Here is an 18,152-nt window from a genome sequence, read left to right as displayed (position 1 = left end):
CAGCAGACCAGGGATGGAAGAGCTCTCACAATCTCCCAGACCTGTAGTACCTGGGATGTAATGTAAGAGGAAATTCCTGCACAGATCCCCCCAAAAGAGCAGCCGAAGGTCTGTGTCAGATTAGTGATGCAGATGCTGCCTTTCCAAAGGTGAGAGGATGTCTTGGAAGCTGCGGGCAAACGTGGGTCAGGTAGATGGGAAAAGGCTCAGGATAGCTTCAGGGGGTGGGGAATGGGAGGAAAAGGCTCTTCTTCATCACTAGGCAAAGGATGAGGACATGCTATTATTCCCAGGGGTTGTTTTTCCAAGGACAATTTGCCCTCAGGCACTTTTGTTTTGTTAATAAGGACGCGGCCAAGCTAAGCAATTTTCTCTAAGTCATTGTGTGCATTTCTTTCTCAAACCATGTCCATGGCAAATTATGTATAATTGGTCTGTAAGGCTCTCTGTGTCCTGCTTAATCTGCTGTTTACTGATATGGTCTTTATCAACACTGACAGATTTTTCATGATGATTTTGTCACCTCTAACAGAATGCAAACAGTGATTATGTAAACAGCTTACACTCCCGTTCACCATGTTCGAACACTTTGATTTCTTATCTTTTTAAGGGTGAGGACTGTATACAGAAATGTGGTAGCACTTACTGCAATTTCTTGCAGGCTGGATGAAAGCACAATCCTGTGTTAGGGCTGGGCCACCCCTGCTGTGCTCTGCAGGACTTGCACGTAGGGCTGTAACTTGAGATGGCACTTGGGGCGTGTTGTCAGACAGATCACTCCCTCCTTCAGAGCACAGATCTGGGCTAGATATTGGCATGCTAGGGGACTTCTCTGATAGGCACACGAAGCAAGTCCCAAATAAAAATATACCCTCATCCAACTCCATGTGCCAGTGTAATGATACCGAACCTTTCAGAGATGTGAAGTCTCAAAGCATGATTTCCAAACAGATTTCTTGCCCTGAAGTTTGTATTTCAGTACTTATCACTGAGATACTATATGCAGAAACTTTTGGGGTCTTTTCTTCCCTGGCAGGTGGAACTTTATGTTTTTAGGAGTATTATTCTTTCAGAAATCCTTAACCTTTAGCATTTGAGAAGAAAAAAGCGTTTCATCCTTTCGTGAAAAGAAGGTAAAATTGTATCCATCACAACCTTCCTCTCAAATTACCGTTTGTAATTCTCAAGTAATCCAGTTTAACATAGTTCAGCTATTTGCCTGAATTTTTCCTGAAAGATGAGATACAGTATAATCCTCAAATTGCACACTTTAACACACCAGCTCTTCCAAATCTGCATTGATATTCTGTTATGTATATTATAAAAAGTCTCATGAACTTGCTGTATCAATATTGGATAGTGGAGCTGCACCATTTTTAAATCTAGTTTTTGTTCTTCTATATTTAGTCCTGTTGTTATTCCAAAGAGGAGTGAAATTATTCCACTACTTCATAGAAATATCTGCAGCGTAAGGTTGAAAATTACCTCAAGGAATAATTTCATCTAGTGATTCCCACATGTTTTTAGCTAGTAGGGGATAACTTCATCTCAATTCTGTGGCCACTTATGAACAACTGAACTTCAGGCTCATGGGCCACCAGGTATCCTAAGATCTCAATACAGGTATCTTGAGGCCAGGAACATCTGCTTATCACCTCCTCTTGCAGATTTGGGTGTATCCTGCTGCCACCTTTATAATTTGTACAACCTGTTCTTGGCTCCTTCATTTTCAAGATGATCCTTGAGGAGAGAACGAGCTCTGAGCAGACAAACAGCACTGGCCACAGCCTGCTCCCAGCCAACATCCTTCTTGAATGGCTCTAGTCCTTCCTTGTTCGGGGAAGATGGCATTCACCCACAATATCAGAGATCTTTCTATGCAACTGTGAGCCGGTCAGAAGCTGCTAGACGCAAAGATTCAGACAGGTCTCACTGGCTTCTGACTGGCAATGTGCTGGGCAGACTATGCAAGCAATCTATGGATGTCATCAGAACAAGTATCCCTGATTTTTATCCCCATCCCAGAGGCAAAATTGAACAGATTCCCACCATCCTCATCTGCTCTTTAAAAACATTCAGTGTAGAGGACACTGTTCGCCTCTGAGGTAACCGATGCTCAACTGCCCTTTCAATTAAAAGGACAACATCTAATCTCTATTACCTTTCCTCAGCAAATGAGATTACTTGTTTTCCTGATGATTATGGAGAAAGAGCACATATTTCATGCATGTGGAGATTCACATCATCCTTCTCTTTCTAGACTACAGGTTCAATTCTTTCAGCCATTCTCAAGAAGTCACATGCCTTACAGAGGTGTTGCTCACCTCTGAGCTCTGTGATTCATGGAGCTACATTCTTCTAAAAATACCTAGCCCAAAAATGGACACAGTTTTCCAGCTGAGGTCACTAATGCCAAGCTGAGTAAAAGAACAAGTTCCTGTATTTTATACCTGTTAATGCATCCCAGAAGGGCATTTGAATGTCTTGCAGCAGCACTATATTTAGCACCAATTGCAATCTATTGTCATCTTCTGAATCCTTTTCTGCAGCAGAAAAGAACGAACACATCAGGACAAACTTCTACAGGGAGTCTCTTGACTCATCACATTTAAGAGAATACACTGAATGACAAACTCAAACAGTAATTTGCAATCAGTTGTACATACACCTCATAATTTTATCTGAATCATTTTTCTTCAGCTTGCTTCTGAAAACATTGTGTGGGATTAGCAAAAGCTGTGGTACAGTCAATATAAATTCTGTCTGTGGTTCCTGAAGGTTTTACTAGGTTTCTATCCATATTTCAGATTTTTTTAGGATAGTACCATGTAATTTGCTCTTTAAAAACATGTATATTTTCTGTTTTGTTAGTTATTAAGTGACTGCTCAGTGAGAGCATTTCCAGGTACTGAAGTTAAACTCATATATCACTGCATGTCCCATAGATTTCTTTCTAGCCTTGCCCTAAATATAGGGGTTTTTTTCACTTTTCACAGTAAAAAGCTCCTTTTCCACCTGCAATTTTCAGAAATTATCATTAACAGTTGAGAGGTTGCTCAGGATAAATCCTGAAATACTCTTGGAGAAACTTCCTCAGAACCAGTTCACATGAATACAGCTAGGCTGTCTAGGTAATCTATCTTGTGCTCTTGTTGAAATTAATTTCATGGATGTACCTGGTCAAAATTAACTTTATTTTGTGATCAATAAAGGAAAAAAGGAAGTCCATGGAGTGTCCATCAATTATATTGCTTTTAAAATAGTATGCATATTTAAGTAGATTTTTCAGAAAACCTCATCTACAATGCAGACCCCCATGGACAAACACAATTCAGTGATTCCAAATTCCACCCTGAGCTCTGTCTGATAAATATGTTAATTTCACTATTATAACTAGATTGCAATGTAGAGATGGAGACACAGTCATGAGACTAGTCCTTTTTAGATCACTATTTAAAGTTTGAATTATTTCTCTTTCTCAGAATCCTTTAAAGGATTAAGTATTAAATTATATATATTATTTTAAGAGCTGGATTTGCTAGTCCTTTCTCTCCTCATAATTCATTGCCTTCAGTTCTACCTATATTTATAGTGTGGATGAAGTTTGAAAGCAAGATTCAAATACTTTTGAAAATCAGTTAATATCTCTGCTTGGATGCATCAAATAGCAATGATCATAACTATTTTTTTTATTCCCCATGTTCTTCTGAGGTGTTTTGTGACCAATGTAAATTTTACTCTTCTACATTTTTTATGCTGTTTTTTTGTTTTAGTTTTTAAACAAAGCTCCTCCTTCCTAAGCCAGAGATTTTTTCCTCTGATAGATTCAAAACATCATGGACATGCTCCTTTTGCTCACACACAGCTCTCCATACAGCTTCATATTCAGAATGTCAAGTCAGATGCCAAGATTACTTTTAATTTCTAAATGAAATGTTTGCCATTTGGTAGCTTGGTGGGGGCATTGCCACTGACTTTGACAGTGTCAGACCACCAGCCACTGTTTGTGCAAAGCCTCCCATGTAACATTCACATTGTGTCATTCATATGACTACAGGATAAATACAGTCATTTGTCCTCACTTGCTCACTATTTCGTTTCAGGGAACAAGAGGTCACAGAATGCACCAGGATGAGGGTCTCACAGCACTGGTTGCGCATGAAGCTCCAGTCACAGTGCAACCTAATTTCAGAGACAATAAGTGACTTTAACATAGAAGTAGTAAACTAAAGGAAGCTTGAGAAGTTTTTAAGCTCTTACAGAAAAGAAAGATACTTCCCTCAATGCTAAATAGGGTTTTGTGTGTGTGTTTAACAGACCTTTTCTCCTCAAAAAGGAGCTATGTGCTTTTTATACCTTCTAGGAACTGATGCTCTGGACAGAAATGCAATAAACCAGGCATTTTCATTATTAAAACCTTTTCTTCAGCTGCTTATAACTTTCTGGAAATAAAATTTAAGTGATTTCTTACCATCACAATTAAGAGAAAACAAACAAAAAAGAAGCAGATGTAAGGAACATGTGAAATATTTAATAGAAGAACCCCAGAAATAAAGGCTGTCTCTCAGATTTCAAAACATGAATATTAAGTAAAGTAAGTTTAGGGACAGTGATACCACTTGTCTGACAGGAGGCTTCTTTGCAAAAGATTGCATGAGGTTAAATTACCTAGTTGGTACCCCCTGAAAAATTGAACCGCACTGACTCGGAGTACAGGCCAGAAACCCAGGAGACCAAAGTACTTTATCTGCCTCCCCTTAATGAGCAACTCTTCTCCGGTCATAGAAAAAGTAAATATTCAAAGACAAACCCCAAAACTTCACAAGGCTTTGCCTCTTGCCTCTTGCCTCCTTCAGTGAGCCCTGGCCCAAGGGGTATTCCTCAGACAGGGTTTCAGTGCTGGCCCCAGCTGGGCTGCGCTTTGCTTTGTCACTGCTGGTGACCCAAGAGGTGACACCTGAGTGCAGAGCACTCCGACACACACACAGCCCTGCCTATGGGACACCTTCCCAAAGAGAAGCTTCATCCTTTGCAATTCTCTTTTCTTGTTTTCCTGAGGTCTCATTATCAAACATTCCCAAAACAGAGTTGTGCTCAGTGCTGTTGTCTAATGCAGAGCATAGAAGAAAAACAGAATTTTACTAACCCCAAATTTAAAATGCATCTGCACTTAAGCAAGAGCAGCCCTACCAGTCTTATAAAAAAGCAGGTAAGTGGGTCCTAAGCAAGTCCATTTTCTTCTCCTCCAGCTTTAGCAGAGGCTGGCAAAGAGCTGCCTCCTCTGTAGGTACTTCTATACCCTGCAGCTCCTCAGGCAGCTCCTCTATACTCTGCAGCTTTCCTCCAACAGCTGAGGACTCTCCCAGGTAAATGAGAGGCTTCCTGCATCAACTTGCAGAGGGTTTGACCTTACATGGTTTCATTAGTCCATAAATACAGACAGACTTCTACACCAGCACAAGGTTCACTGCAAGGCTGGGGCCAAAATAATTCACATCTCCACTGTGTGCCATAGTCAGGTTCAGTTATTCATTCCAGCCTCACACCAGAAAAAGGTCTAGGGGTGAAACCAGGAGGAAGAAAATCAAATTAAACATCCAGAATAATACAATTTTCTTCCATTATTTTCTCCATGCCTCTATCTTCCCCAAGCCACTTTTGTCAAATGCCCTATCTGATTGGTGCAGGATTACTTGGCATGACATAGTCTGAAAAACAAACTTCACCCCCTGGAGAATTTTGCTGAGAATAATAGATCTATGTGAAGGTCTAAATCAATAGAAGTCTTTCTGAATGCATTTCTAGGAAACCTAGAAATATCACCAGTGACTTTGACTAAAATACAAGGTGCTACTGTTTGGAAAGCAATTTATAGTTAAGTAATTTAAATTTCATAGCGAAGACAGCCACATAGTGAGAACTTCACCCACTGCAGGAGAGAGACGATGGAACTGTTCAGGGACTGCAAATACTAGCACAATTTAGGTTTGAGAGTGTTTTTGTTTGGTTTTGATTTTTTTTTATCAAGTATGATTTCAGGATCCTATTTCAATCCCAAAGGAATACCCTTTTCTGTCTCACTTGAATTTAAGTTTTGCATCTTTTTTCTCCCTAAGGTTTATTTTCTGTCAGAGGATTATCTTGCCCTTATTAAAAGCTTCTTTTAGGCTATCAGAGTAGGGATTTAAGATCTGCATTCTGTCACTTCTTATTTACATGTTTTTAAGTGTTTATCCTAAAGCTTAATATTAACTGAAGGAGAAGTAAATGTAGAGGCTATGCTATCGTACAGTCAGCTGAAATGCACACCAGAGATTCTTCCCCTTTTTCTGCCATGAGGATCTATGAAATGTCTGATCCTCCTAACCTCAATTTTGTTTCCCAGTGCCACCCACAAACCTTTCTCTTGAGCTTCAGCACCATCTTGCTGATGCCTAAAGTGAGGATGCGTCCCCATGTGCCAGTTCTAGGATTCAATTAGCCTGTTTTGCTGTTGCATCTCTTTGACTGAGTAGCTCAGCAACTACCTACAGTCCTAACCCGTCTGAGACGCCTTGAGCCTACCTTTGTCACCTTTCAGGAGCATGTCTTTTCCATGAGGATATATGCTAGTCATGCCAGAAATGAAGGGAGGAAAGAAATAGTGGTTTCTATAGACTGACTGAAGTGATGCCAGCAGGTCGATGGCAGTGAGGGCAGACAGGGCCAGAGAGGGAGGAGAAAGGGATTCCATATCACTTGGTGCTCCCACCTGATATGATGGGAAGTGTTGTTCAGAGCTCTCCCATGTTGTGGAGGTGTTGACGTGCTGACCCTGCATTTCTCTCTTTCTGAAGATGAGGTTTCACTGATCACCAGGGTATTAAATAAAACATGGGGTCTGCTTTCTCCAGCCATTTTAGTTCTTTCCCTTTGTTTATGAGTGAGTATTTATAGTGTCTCTTGGGAGACAGCACACATGCCTAAAATGTTTAAAAGGAGGTATCATTGCCTTGTACCCTGTGTCTTCACATCCCTGCCCATTTCTCTGTGACACCTTTTGAGGGGCTGGGCTGGCCAGGAGCACAGCAGAGGAGGAGGGTGAACACAGCACAGGCTGCAGGGGTCACTGCTAGTACCAGGACCCCCATCGTCAACACAACTCGATGGCATCCTTGTGCTCTGTGAGGGGGCTCAGTTAGGTTAGCCCTACAGCAAAGTCCTATGATGATCTGAAGACTAAAGGCCTGGCTTTATCACCACACTGCTATGAGCTGTGTCTTAATGTCTTTAAGTGTTAATTACACTTCCTTTTGTCCAGGTGTGATTGATACAAGTACACTTGCTTGATACAAATTTGTTTGCTTCTAGGGATTTCTTACTGGGGGCCATTGCAGCCTTGAAAACCTCAGAAAGAAATTCAAAGAGTGGAAACCCATCGCAGTAGCAGAGAAAACAATTTACAGGAAAACAGAGAACACCAGCAATAAAGGCAGGTAGGGGGAAGGGATGCAGCTCTCCAAGGCTCCCCCAGGGCACAGTAAGCTAAAATCAAAAGAGAAAACAGCATGCAAGACCAAATCCTGCCAGTGGCAAGTCCAACAAACAGCTGGAGCAAAAGGCAGCTCTTAGAAACAAAGCTGTTGCTTACCCTCACCCCTCCTGTCTAAGTATCCCCCACATGAGAAACAAGATACTATGAAACATTAGACAGTTCTGCTCCCATGAATTTGTCCCTCACTTTTCTCTTGGCTCTGACTGTTTTTTTAACCTTTGGCAGCCTTCTCACTGGATCTGCTGTGCTGGGGCTGGGACGCCAGTGGAGTGTGCAAGTCCATGCTCCCTCAGTAGCCTGGAGAGGGACAGAGGTAAAAGCACTGTGGAGGTCACAGTTCCAGAATGCTTTCCATATCCTTATACTCAGATTTCTTTCTTTCTTCAGAATTTGAAAGGCAACTAGAGAGGGAGTATTACACATCTGGTGTTCATAAAATAGTTTGTGTTAGAAGGGATCTTCAAGGGTCCTGCCCTCCTGCTATGGGAAGGGACACCTTCCACTACACTGTGTTGCTCAAAGCCCCATGCAGCCTGGTCTTAAGCAGTTCCAATGATGAAAGATCCTTCTACTTGGTCTTGTTGAACTTCATGAGGTTTGCATGGGCCACCTCTCAAGCCTGTCAAGGTCCCTCTTGGTGCCATCCCTTCCCTGCAGTAAGTCAACTGCACCACTCAACATGGCATCATCTTCACACTTGCTGAGGGGGCATTCAACCCCACTGTTCATGTATTCAGTTACCCATTTTCATATTGAATGCAGTGTTCTATTCATATATATATATATGTATGATATTTACATATATATTTATGTAAATAGGACCTCATTTCAAAGTGTTATACTGGCTTTGGCTGGGGTAGAGTTAATTTTCTTTACAGTAGCCAGTATAGGGCTGTGTTTATGATTTGTACTGGAAATGGAGTTGGATGACACAGGGATGTTTTCATTATTACCAAGCAGAGCTTGCGCGGTGCCAAGGCCTTTTCTGACCCCACCCCACCAGAGAGGAGGCTGGGGGTGCACAAAGAGTGAGAAGCGACATGGCCAGGACAGAGGAATGGGCTTTATCTTTCCAAGTCACTGTTACGCATGATGGAGCCCTGATTTCCTGGGGATGTCTGTACACCTGCCTGCCCATGGGAAGTGGTGGATGAATTCCTGGTTTTGCTTTGCTTGCATGTGTGGCTTTTGCTTTACCTGTTAACCTGTCTTTATCTCAACTCGTGAATTTTCTCACTTTTACTCTTCCAGTTGTTTCCCCCATCCCACTGAGGTGAGGGGGCAGACCAAGCAGCTGTGTGGAACTCAGTTGCTGACTGGGCTTAAACCATAACATTTCTTTTTGGTGCCTATCATGGGGCTCAAAGTGTCCACGATAACAACAGATTTGATTAGAATGTGCTGGATGGAATTTGTAGCTGTTTTTGCTGTTTAGCTATTAATGGGCAGGCTTCTGTGCTTGCCATCAGACTCGCTTGCCTGACTGTGTATCAGAACCGAGTGCTCGTTAGTGGCTGCTTTCTGCTTTCACTGCTTGCTGTGCTGCTTATCATCTTATTCTGCTGTGCTTGGGAACATTTTGATAAGAGCCTGAGCTGGCTGATGGCCAGGGCATCACTGCTGTTTCTGTGCTGCTGTACTGGACTGGCTGGAATTCTGGTGACAGCTTGAGTCGAAGAGACTCTGACCAGTGGATGAGTCAGTGTGGGTGCAGGACATCCGAAATATCTGTGCTGCAGTAGTTGTACCTCTGAAGGGATGCAGCTAAGGATGGTGCCACACTGGAGAAGGTACACCTTGGAGTGTCACTGGTGTGACCAGTGAGGTCATGCTTGAACACCTCAAAGCATGTGGCCATTGATAAGCCCATGACATTATTCACCACCTGAAAGTACAGAATAGTACAGCAGATAAACATGGAGGCAGTAGTTTTCTACATCTAGAAAGTGCAAAGAATGTGAGAATCTCCTGCTCAAAGCAGATGCACTTTTCACAGCACTCAACAAGGTTTTGGAAGGGCTATAAAGGTCATTGGGAATGGTGCACTCAGCTCCAGCTCTGTATTTTTAAGCCTCCCTGGGTGCTTAACATTTGGGTTTAAAGCACTTTGAAGATGACTTGTCATTTGGCACTGTAGCTATATTGTTTTAAAACATAATTGTAATGGTAAAAAATTTTTTAAAATTGTGAAATTTTGCACTGATATCCTTACTTTGGAAATTTGTAGTTGGAGAATTACAGCTAAGGATTACAAGCTCTCAATATGAATGCATATTTGAGTGTGTGCTTATAATATATACCCACAGAGGAATACATGGAAACAACATCTATTTTGGCAACCCTTGCACTTTTCAAATTAGATGCAGAAGAGTTATTCTAATTATTTAAAGGTCTCTGAGCCTCAGCAAATTGTATTGACAGAGCTTTCGCTTTCAATAAAAAACAGACCTGAAATGCTTTTGTAAATGTGTTGTTTTCATCAAAATTTTTATTTCACTGTTATTGAATTTTACATTGGGCAAAAGCTGTGTAGGCAGCCACATTTATGCACCTCCCCATCTCTAGTCCCCTTCCTTCCCACCACAAGGCTCCTGATTTCTCCAGTCTATTAACATCCCCAACTCCTGACACAAGGTGGTCCAGCTGCACAAGGAGCCAGGTGCTTTGGGTTAGCTCCTAAGAAAAGGCAGAAGCAGGGAAAAATAAACTTTAGGAGAGGATTTGGGAGCGCAAAGCATGAAACTGGGGCAGGCAATATGAAGAGAGCTGAGTACTGGTGAAGCAGGAATCAGATGAGCTGGGATGATTGAAGCAGAGAGGAGCAAAGATTTTGCTACAGATTGTCCTGTCATGAAATTGAAATATAGTGCTTTAAATTGCAAGGTAGGTGAGGCAGAATGAGATAAAGGGAAGCCAAGGGAGCAGTAGTGAGCAATGCGCTGTGTTTGTGATGCACATGCACCATAAGTGCATGAACCAATTAATGAAAATATTGCATTAGCATCTGCAGCAGGATCACATTTTCTTTACATATTGCAGAGCTCTCCTGGACATGGCTGCCTCTTACCAATTGGGTGTTGCTCATCCCTATCTAAATTTTCCATTAAAAGGAGTGGTACTGCTCTGGTTTTAACGAGTTTCCTAATAAAGAGATGATGACTGGCAGTGTAATTTCCCTTCTACACTTTGTGCTTTCATGACAGGAGTTTATTATTAACCTTACTACTACATTTTCTGTTATTTTACTCTGGTGGTTTAATTGTATTTCCACCTCAGTCATGTGTATTCATTTTCTAATAGTCTCCTTTCCCAGACTGCTTTCATGTGAGCAGCAGGGTTTTTCAGTTAAGTACTCTGTGATGGTTTCAGTACGCATTTCTTTCTGGTTTAATCTTTCTTTTTCCCCCTCTGTCTGTGTATTAGTCATCCTTAATGGGGTACAGCACCTTGTGCTCTCTGACATGGAAAACAGGGACAGTGTAAGCAAACATCAAGGACAAAGCATAAAAATAACAGAGGCAGTCTCCATAAACGGGGAATTAATGACTCAGGCAACTGGATGCCGCATGTAAGTAATTTTAAGGAAAGAAAGCATCAGCCATGCTTAGAAATGCAGATGTATTTATCGCCTTTCAGCCCCCCTATTTAGCTGTTACTAATGACATATTGAAAGGGAACAAAGGAAATTTCTGAATGCAGAAGCAAGGATGCCTTAGCAGGTGGTCGGGGTAATGGAAATTTAGGACACAAGCAGCAGATCAGATTCTTATTTTATTAATGCTGACATAAATCAGGCATGTGTATTCCACTTAAAGAGTGAAAGAAGTTATGCCAAGGTAGGGTTGGAGAGAAGTCGGTCAGGTCTCCAATGTCCAATCTAACACAGAGTAGCAGCAGGAACCGCACCTTTGCTCTCACTAAGTAAGACAAGACGGAAATAAATCTTTGTATTTCACTATAAATACTTTGGATGTGTGCACAGACGACTCTTGGTGTGTGAGAGCTAGTCTAATAAAGCAAAGCAGCAAAAGTGCAGTAACCCTAGAGGTACGGTCTGTGGTTTGGTATTCAGTCTGGCCCCTTTCCAACACCAACATTTTAGGGGAGCTGAACATTGGATCTAAATGAAAAGTAATTTGCCAGAGTTAGTTAAAGGTCTCCAGTGTGGATAGGAATCAAGACCTGTACATCCCGGTGCATGTTTCCATTTGGCATGTTACACGCTAACACTGTTTGCAAGAAGTGAGGGCAATCAGATTCATTTGCTGAAAAATTGTAAACAGTGCAGAAGGTTTCATGAAACAGAAACAAGTCTCCAAGGGATTGCCCTGTGGCACAGGACAAGCCCTCCTGCTGATGGGGTGATGAGAAAGCTGTCTTATAAATACCTTCATGAGAAGAAAATTCTGGGTGCTAAAGGCAAGTGGAGAAAATGTAATAAAATCAAAGGAAAAATGAACACGTCTGAAATGGCAACGCCGAATAACCGTATGCTGATGTGGGTTGATAGATGTGGGTTGTGAACGCTTCATTTCTGGTTATCCATGCTGGATACCTTGCAAGAAAACATACTTTAGCAAGGGACATACTTAGAGTTCAGAAGAGGAAACCTTCAGCAATTAAATTAAAGGGCTCATATTAAAAAATATTTGATTAGATGGTCTAACAGCCTTGACTTTAACCCCTGTGAGCCATTTGCTCCAGCTGTCCATCACTCTAGGACGCTCTAGAGCCAGGCAGAGATCAGTCTTGTGTGCAGCCTCCATGTGCCCGACAGTCTTAGTGTGGGCAGGCCCTTCCTAAAGCGGGGCCAATGAGATCCTGCCACAGAGCTCTGCAAAGTGCCGAGCTCCACATGGTTACCTGCCCAAAACCTGCTGTGGCTGCTCAGAGCTGCAGGATGTCGAAGCACTTGGCCAGCATCCTTGCCGGGCCCCGAGCGCTGCTGTGATGAAAGAGAAGCACCAGTTCCCACTTTCCAGGCAGTGCACGGGGCGCCAGAGCCCACACGGCCTGACCTGAGGTTTTCGGCATTATCCGCCACACCATCCTCTTCCCTTGATCACCTCCCCGGGAAGCCTGACCGGGAGATGCCCTGCAGCTTCCTGGAGTTACTGACAGTCCCTCCCTCGCGCCTACAGCGAGATGAAACAGATGGGAACATAAATAAGATGGCTCAAAATAGAGCCCTGTCCGCAAGCGCCCTGCGGAGGGGCCCTGCGATGGAGCTGCTGGGCCGGGCCGGGCCCGACCGGGGTCCCTCAGCCCTGAGCCCTGGCCGGGGTCCCTCAGCCCTCAGCCCTTAGCCCTGAGCCCTTAGCCCTCAGTCCTCAGCCCTTAGCCCTCAGCCCTTAGCCCTCAGCCCTCAGCCCTGAGCCCTGGCCGGGGTCCCTCAGCGCTCAGCCCTCAGCCCTCAGCCCTTAGCCCTTAGCCCCGGCCGGGGCGAGGCGCGAAGGGCGGGCGGCAGCGCCACCTGGCGGCTGCGGCGGGGCTCGCGGGGCAGGGGAGCGGCGCGGTTCCTGCAGTTCCTGCAGTTCCTGCAACTCCTGCAGTTCCTGCAATTCCTGTGCTCCTGGAACCTTGCTGTGGGATTGAAAGCAGCAGGGTGAGGAGAGATGGGAGGAAGGAAGGAAGGAAGGAAGGAAGGAAGGAAGGAAGGAAGGAAGGAAGGAAGGAAGGAAGGAAGGAAGGAAGGAAGGAAGGAAGGAAGGAAGGAAGGAAGGAAGGAAGGAAGGAAGGAAGGAAGGAAGGAAGGAAGGAAGGAAGGAAGGAAGGAAGGAAGGAAGGAAGGAAGGAAGGAAGGAAGGAAGGAAGGAAGGAAGGAAGGAAGGAAGGAAGGAAGGAAGGAAGGAAGGAAGGAAGGAAGGAAGGAAGGAAGGAAGGAAGGAAGGAAGGAAGGAAGGAAGGAAGGAAGGAAGGAAGGAAGGAAGGAAGGAAGGAAGGAAGGAAGGAAGGAAGGAAGGAAGGAAGGAAGGAAGGAAGGAAGGAAGGAAGGAAGGAAGGAAGGAAGGAAGGAAGGAAGGAAGGAAGGAAGGAATTTTCAGTTCTGTCACATTAAGAGTGGAGCTGCAGCCATGCATGACCTGTGCTGCCTGTTACAGTGCGGCCAATGCTACATTTTGGTCAGTGGAAAAATCAGTTATTAATCAGCAAAGAACTATTGATTTTCCAGCAGCTCTTTCCATGGAATAGCAAGTCAGCTGTTGCAGCTGGCAAGCGTTGAACTGTGAAGTGCCACCGGGAGCACCTCTGGCCCAAAGGAGCGAGTCGATCCATGTTACAGGGTGCTACAGGGTGTTCTGGGGTCACTGCTCAAATAGAGCAGCTCCCAGTTTGCAGGAGCCATGGAAGTACATTTGGTGTTTGTGGTTAACAAATTAGGGGAAATTCGCTGTTCAGCTGGGAAGCAGAATGGAAGATGTGGCATAGTCTTCAACTCCACGTAAAAATGTATTTTTGGTGAATGTTAGTAGTTTTTCAGTCAATTGATGGTGGCCCTGAGAAGTACATAATTTTCCTCTGATAGAATTCAGTTAGCAAAACAAGCTTTTCTCTTTTTTTTTTCTTTTCTGTAATGCAGTAGAAATATTCATAAGGTGTTCAGTGAGATATAGTCTTCTGATTGCTTTTCTTCTATGTATAGATCAATTGTGATGGTTCACTCAGGCAAACGTGATGATTTGGATCATACAGATCTGCCTGTTTATTTTAGTTGGGTCTGTAATGGAGATTTTTATCACCAGCTACTGGGATTTGGGATTCTTTTTATGAAACCTGACCAGAAACATAACATTGTGAGACCTGAAATTCTTCTTTTGTAGTATTTTCCTGAATTCCCTGAGTAATATACTCAAGAACACATTTCAATATGTCCACAATGCAGAGCTTATGCTGACATTTACCCAGGAGAGTGTCAGCATCAGCAGTCTATAGTTCTTCATAATAGGGTCAGAGCAGTGTTTCTTTCACACTTTTTAGTACGAAAATTATAATTTCATGATCTAGCAGGTGTTCTGCTTTGGATCAGAGTTTTACCTGTCCAGCATTCAGCAGAGAGTGAGGGTTGGCTCGCATCTGTTTTAGGTACCTTGACAATATGCACACAGTCCCTGTTACTAATTTCAGCATTTCTCCAACAGATCAAATTGTGGTTGTTTCTTCAGTCATGGTCCAGCAGCACAATGACAGTAGCAAAGATCTGAGCTCTCACAGCTGTCATTAGAAATCACAAGTTCATTTACTCACTACTGAAACTTTATCTGAAATAATCCAATACTGTGCAACTGCTCCAGGAAACTGGAAAGAGACAAAATGTCTTTTTGCAACCTGAGCTATGAAAGAATTACCCTGGAACTTGACTCGAAGAGCACTGTGCACAGCTCTGTTCTAGTGATCACCGTCAGGAGAACATTGGAAGGTAGGTTAGATGCTAAAATCGCTTGTGGAAGTCAATGTTCCTAGAGTCACAATTAGTGCTGCCACTATGGCGTAAACAGTCCTGGCTTCATATAGCACCAGTGGCACATGCAGCCCTACTGCATGGAAAAGCTGGTCAGCTTTCATAGCTTAATTGAAATGAAGGCAATTTATTGATTTATTAGCAGTGCATATTTAACCTGTTATCAGTGACACATCATAAACCACAGCACTAGACACTTGCAAAATGTTAATAAATGCCTGCAGATTTCTAAGTATGCCCTTATAGCCTCAACATTTAGAAGTCCCCCTCCCAGGCAGTGTGCATTACACCCCCCATGCTTTGTGTGTGGGTGCAGGTGCCCATGTGCAGCCCCTCCTGTGGAGCAGAGGGTGCTGCTGCCATGTCCACGCCAGAGCTGCTGCCTCACCCTGCCCAGGGCAGTGCTCCTCATGTCCCCATGTGCACCCTGAGGAGTTTCACACCGCCTGTGCCACCCCGTGCTCTGGGACACAGGCTGCTGCTGCTGGGGATGCTGTGGGGTGAAGCCTGGGAGTGCCCCTACAAGGTCACTCCTCCTCCCCCTGCTCCAAGGCATGTCCCTGGGGTCTCTTTGTCATTGCCTGGTTATTGATTAATCAGGATAGTCATCTCCCTGGTTAGTGCTACCAGTATCAGATAACACTCACTCTCAGGTGGTTTTGGGCATCCTAAAAAGCTGCTTAAATGGGGATACTGTGGGGCACCCCAGCTGGGGGTGCGCTCCTGGGTTTCCATGGCTGCCTGTCCCTGTGTGAGCTAGACAAGCTCACAGCTGACACTGCCCTTGTTTCTGGGTGCTGAAGGTTCATCAGTTATACCCCTTGCTTTCCCGGCGAGCTGCCTCTGCTGGGAAGGGCCTTCACTTCTGGCAGGGGGTCTCCCCATCTGCTCCTGGTCCACTCCAGGCTCCTCCCAGCTGACTTCCCCATGGCAAAACCTTTAGAGACATGGACCCTTTACTTTGCTCTGTTAAAAGAGTTCACAATACAGCTAAAAAGGTCCAAGTTTACTGGTGGTTGGTTATATGGCCCTGGCCTGAGAGGCTGTATGAGCTTCAGATCCTCTCTGAATGCAGCTTCCTAGAGAACTGGGGGTTTGTTGCAACTGTTTCTCTCTGTCCCCCGTAGTGATATACTTCCTTGTAGATAATAGTAATTTATATTTCTATATATGCTTATTTATTTTCAATCCAATATTTCTGTGCCTTTTCTTCTTTTTGTATTTTCAGGACAGTGTTCTGCTTTTATTTGAATGATTCCTTTTCTGTGCAGTTTTTCTGAAATGCTTTCTTCCTCTGCTGCTTTCCAGACTGTGTCAGTGCCTCTTCAACTTGATATTACTAATTTTTTAAATTTTTTTTTTCTTCCCACTTCTTTCTTAGAGGTTTCAGCCATTGAGTCATCCAAAAGTGTTCCCAGTGGTGCTGTGGTGATGGAGTGCTTTGTGCAGTCACACCCTGTGTGCTCCTCACGGCTACGCTGGAGCTGATCTCAGCATCTCCTGCTAGTCTGTGATAGTGCACAATAATGTTGTGACTCTCAGTGTGCAGCTGTTTGCATTTGACCAGGACACGGAAAAAGAAACAGTAATTTGGGAGCACATTTTTTTCCCATTTTTTTTTCCATCTGAAGAACAGCAAGTGGTCCAAATTTAGCCAGCTGTGGCATTTCTCTCTGGTGGCTCCGTGGCACAGCTTGATCAGCAGCAAAACAGGGAATTGTAGAGAAAAATAAGCAGCAGTAGTGATATTTTCAGATGTGAGAAGATCCTTATGACTGCAGGAGTTCACTGTTCTCCAGCTCCAGACAGCATTGAATTGTCCTTTACAGAGAAAAAAAAAAGACAAAAGATGGAAAACAATCTCTTTTGGGTCCCTCCTTATATTTCATGTGGACTCACATCTCCAGCTTTACAGACTGAACCAGATGGAACCAAGTCTTGTGTCAACTTCTTCCACCCTTTGAAAGATGCAAAATGCAAAGCCTGAATAAATCAATGAAATTAGATAAGAATCATGTTTGCAAAATTGTATGTACAATGCAACTTCTTTACCTCATTCACTGCAGCCCCCCTGCTCTTCCATTTATGCTCTGTGTGAAGCTTTACAAAGTTGACATTTGGGATTTATCCCTAGAGGATTATCTTTGAAGCAACATACCACTTCTTAGCACAAAAGGTTTTTTTTCACGTCCTGCATTCATAATTCTAAGACACAAATAATACCATCAATATTAATGCACTGAAGACATTTTCTTCTGTACCTGAGGATATGTCACTACCCACAGAGATAAGTAAAATTTCATAAATATATACAAAAATCTTAACTTTTGTTATCATGACGCCTTCAGAGCGGTAATTGTAATAACACTCCAGAGAACAGTATTGTTACTAGCTGCCACAGAGCCACAATTTTACCTCTCCAGAAAAAACTTACTCCACTGAATCATGCATCTCTACTCACATTGAGAAGATACTGAACACACACACAAACACACACACACACACACACACACACACACACACACACGCACACATCTATGTTTAAATGTATATATATAAATACGTATCAGTGTGATTATTCATTTCAGTGAAAATAATTTCATCTTTTAAAAATGTTTTCCCTTCTGTGAATATAATGATTATAATAAGAACAACAACAACAATAATAATAGTAATTTAATTTAGGAAGAAATAGTTAAATAGGTGTACAAGGAATGGAATAAAGACTTTGTAGGCACTCCTTCTGGGTTTAGAAGGTACCATTTATACTTCTGCCTGCAGAAGAATATTGCCATTGTTTTGTGTCTACACACCCCCATGAAAGAGGTGAATTACCACTCAGAATTCCTTGATCTGAAACAGATCTAATGAAATCCCTAGAAAATTTTGAATAAAGGTGAAAGAGGGACATTTAAATCCATTCATGGAAAACTCACATGAAGGAAATAGCCTTAATTTAATTATTTTCTGTTGAAAATCGTGGTTCTGATGATGTTCTCATTCTTGGATGTAAAACTGGAGCTTCTTCATCAACCCTGCTAAAACAGCTCTAAATTATAATAGATAAGAATTGCTTAAAGAATTAGGTTGCTCATGTTCACAACAGAAGAAAAATATTTTAGAGGGCTAGACACAGTCAGTGGTGATAAACAGCTCTTA

Source organism: Catharus ustulatus, chromosome 3 (genome assembly GCF_009819885.2).
Source record: "Catharus ustulatus isolate bCatUst1 chromosome 3, bCatUst1.pri.v2, whole genome shotgun sequence".
In the NCBI taxonomy this organism is placed as follows: Eukaryota; Metazoa; Chordata; class Aves; order Passeriformes; family Turdidae; genus Catharus; species Catharus ustulatus.
The sequence above is the reverse complement of the archived record's forward strand: the minus strand, read 5'-3'. Positions refer to the sequence as shown.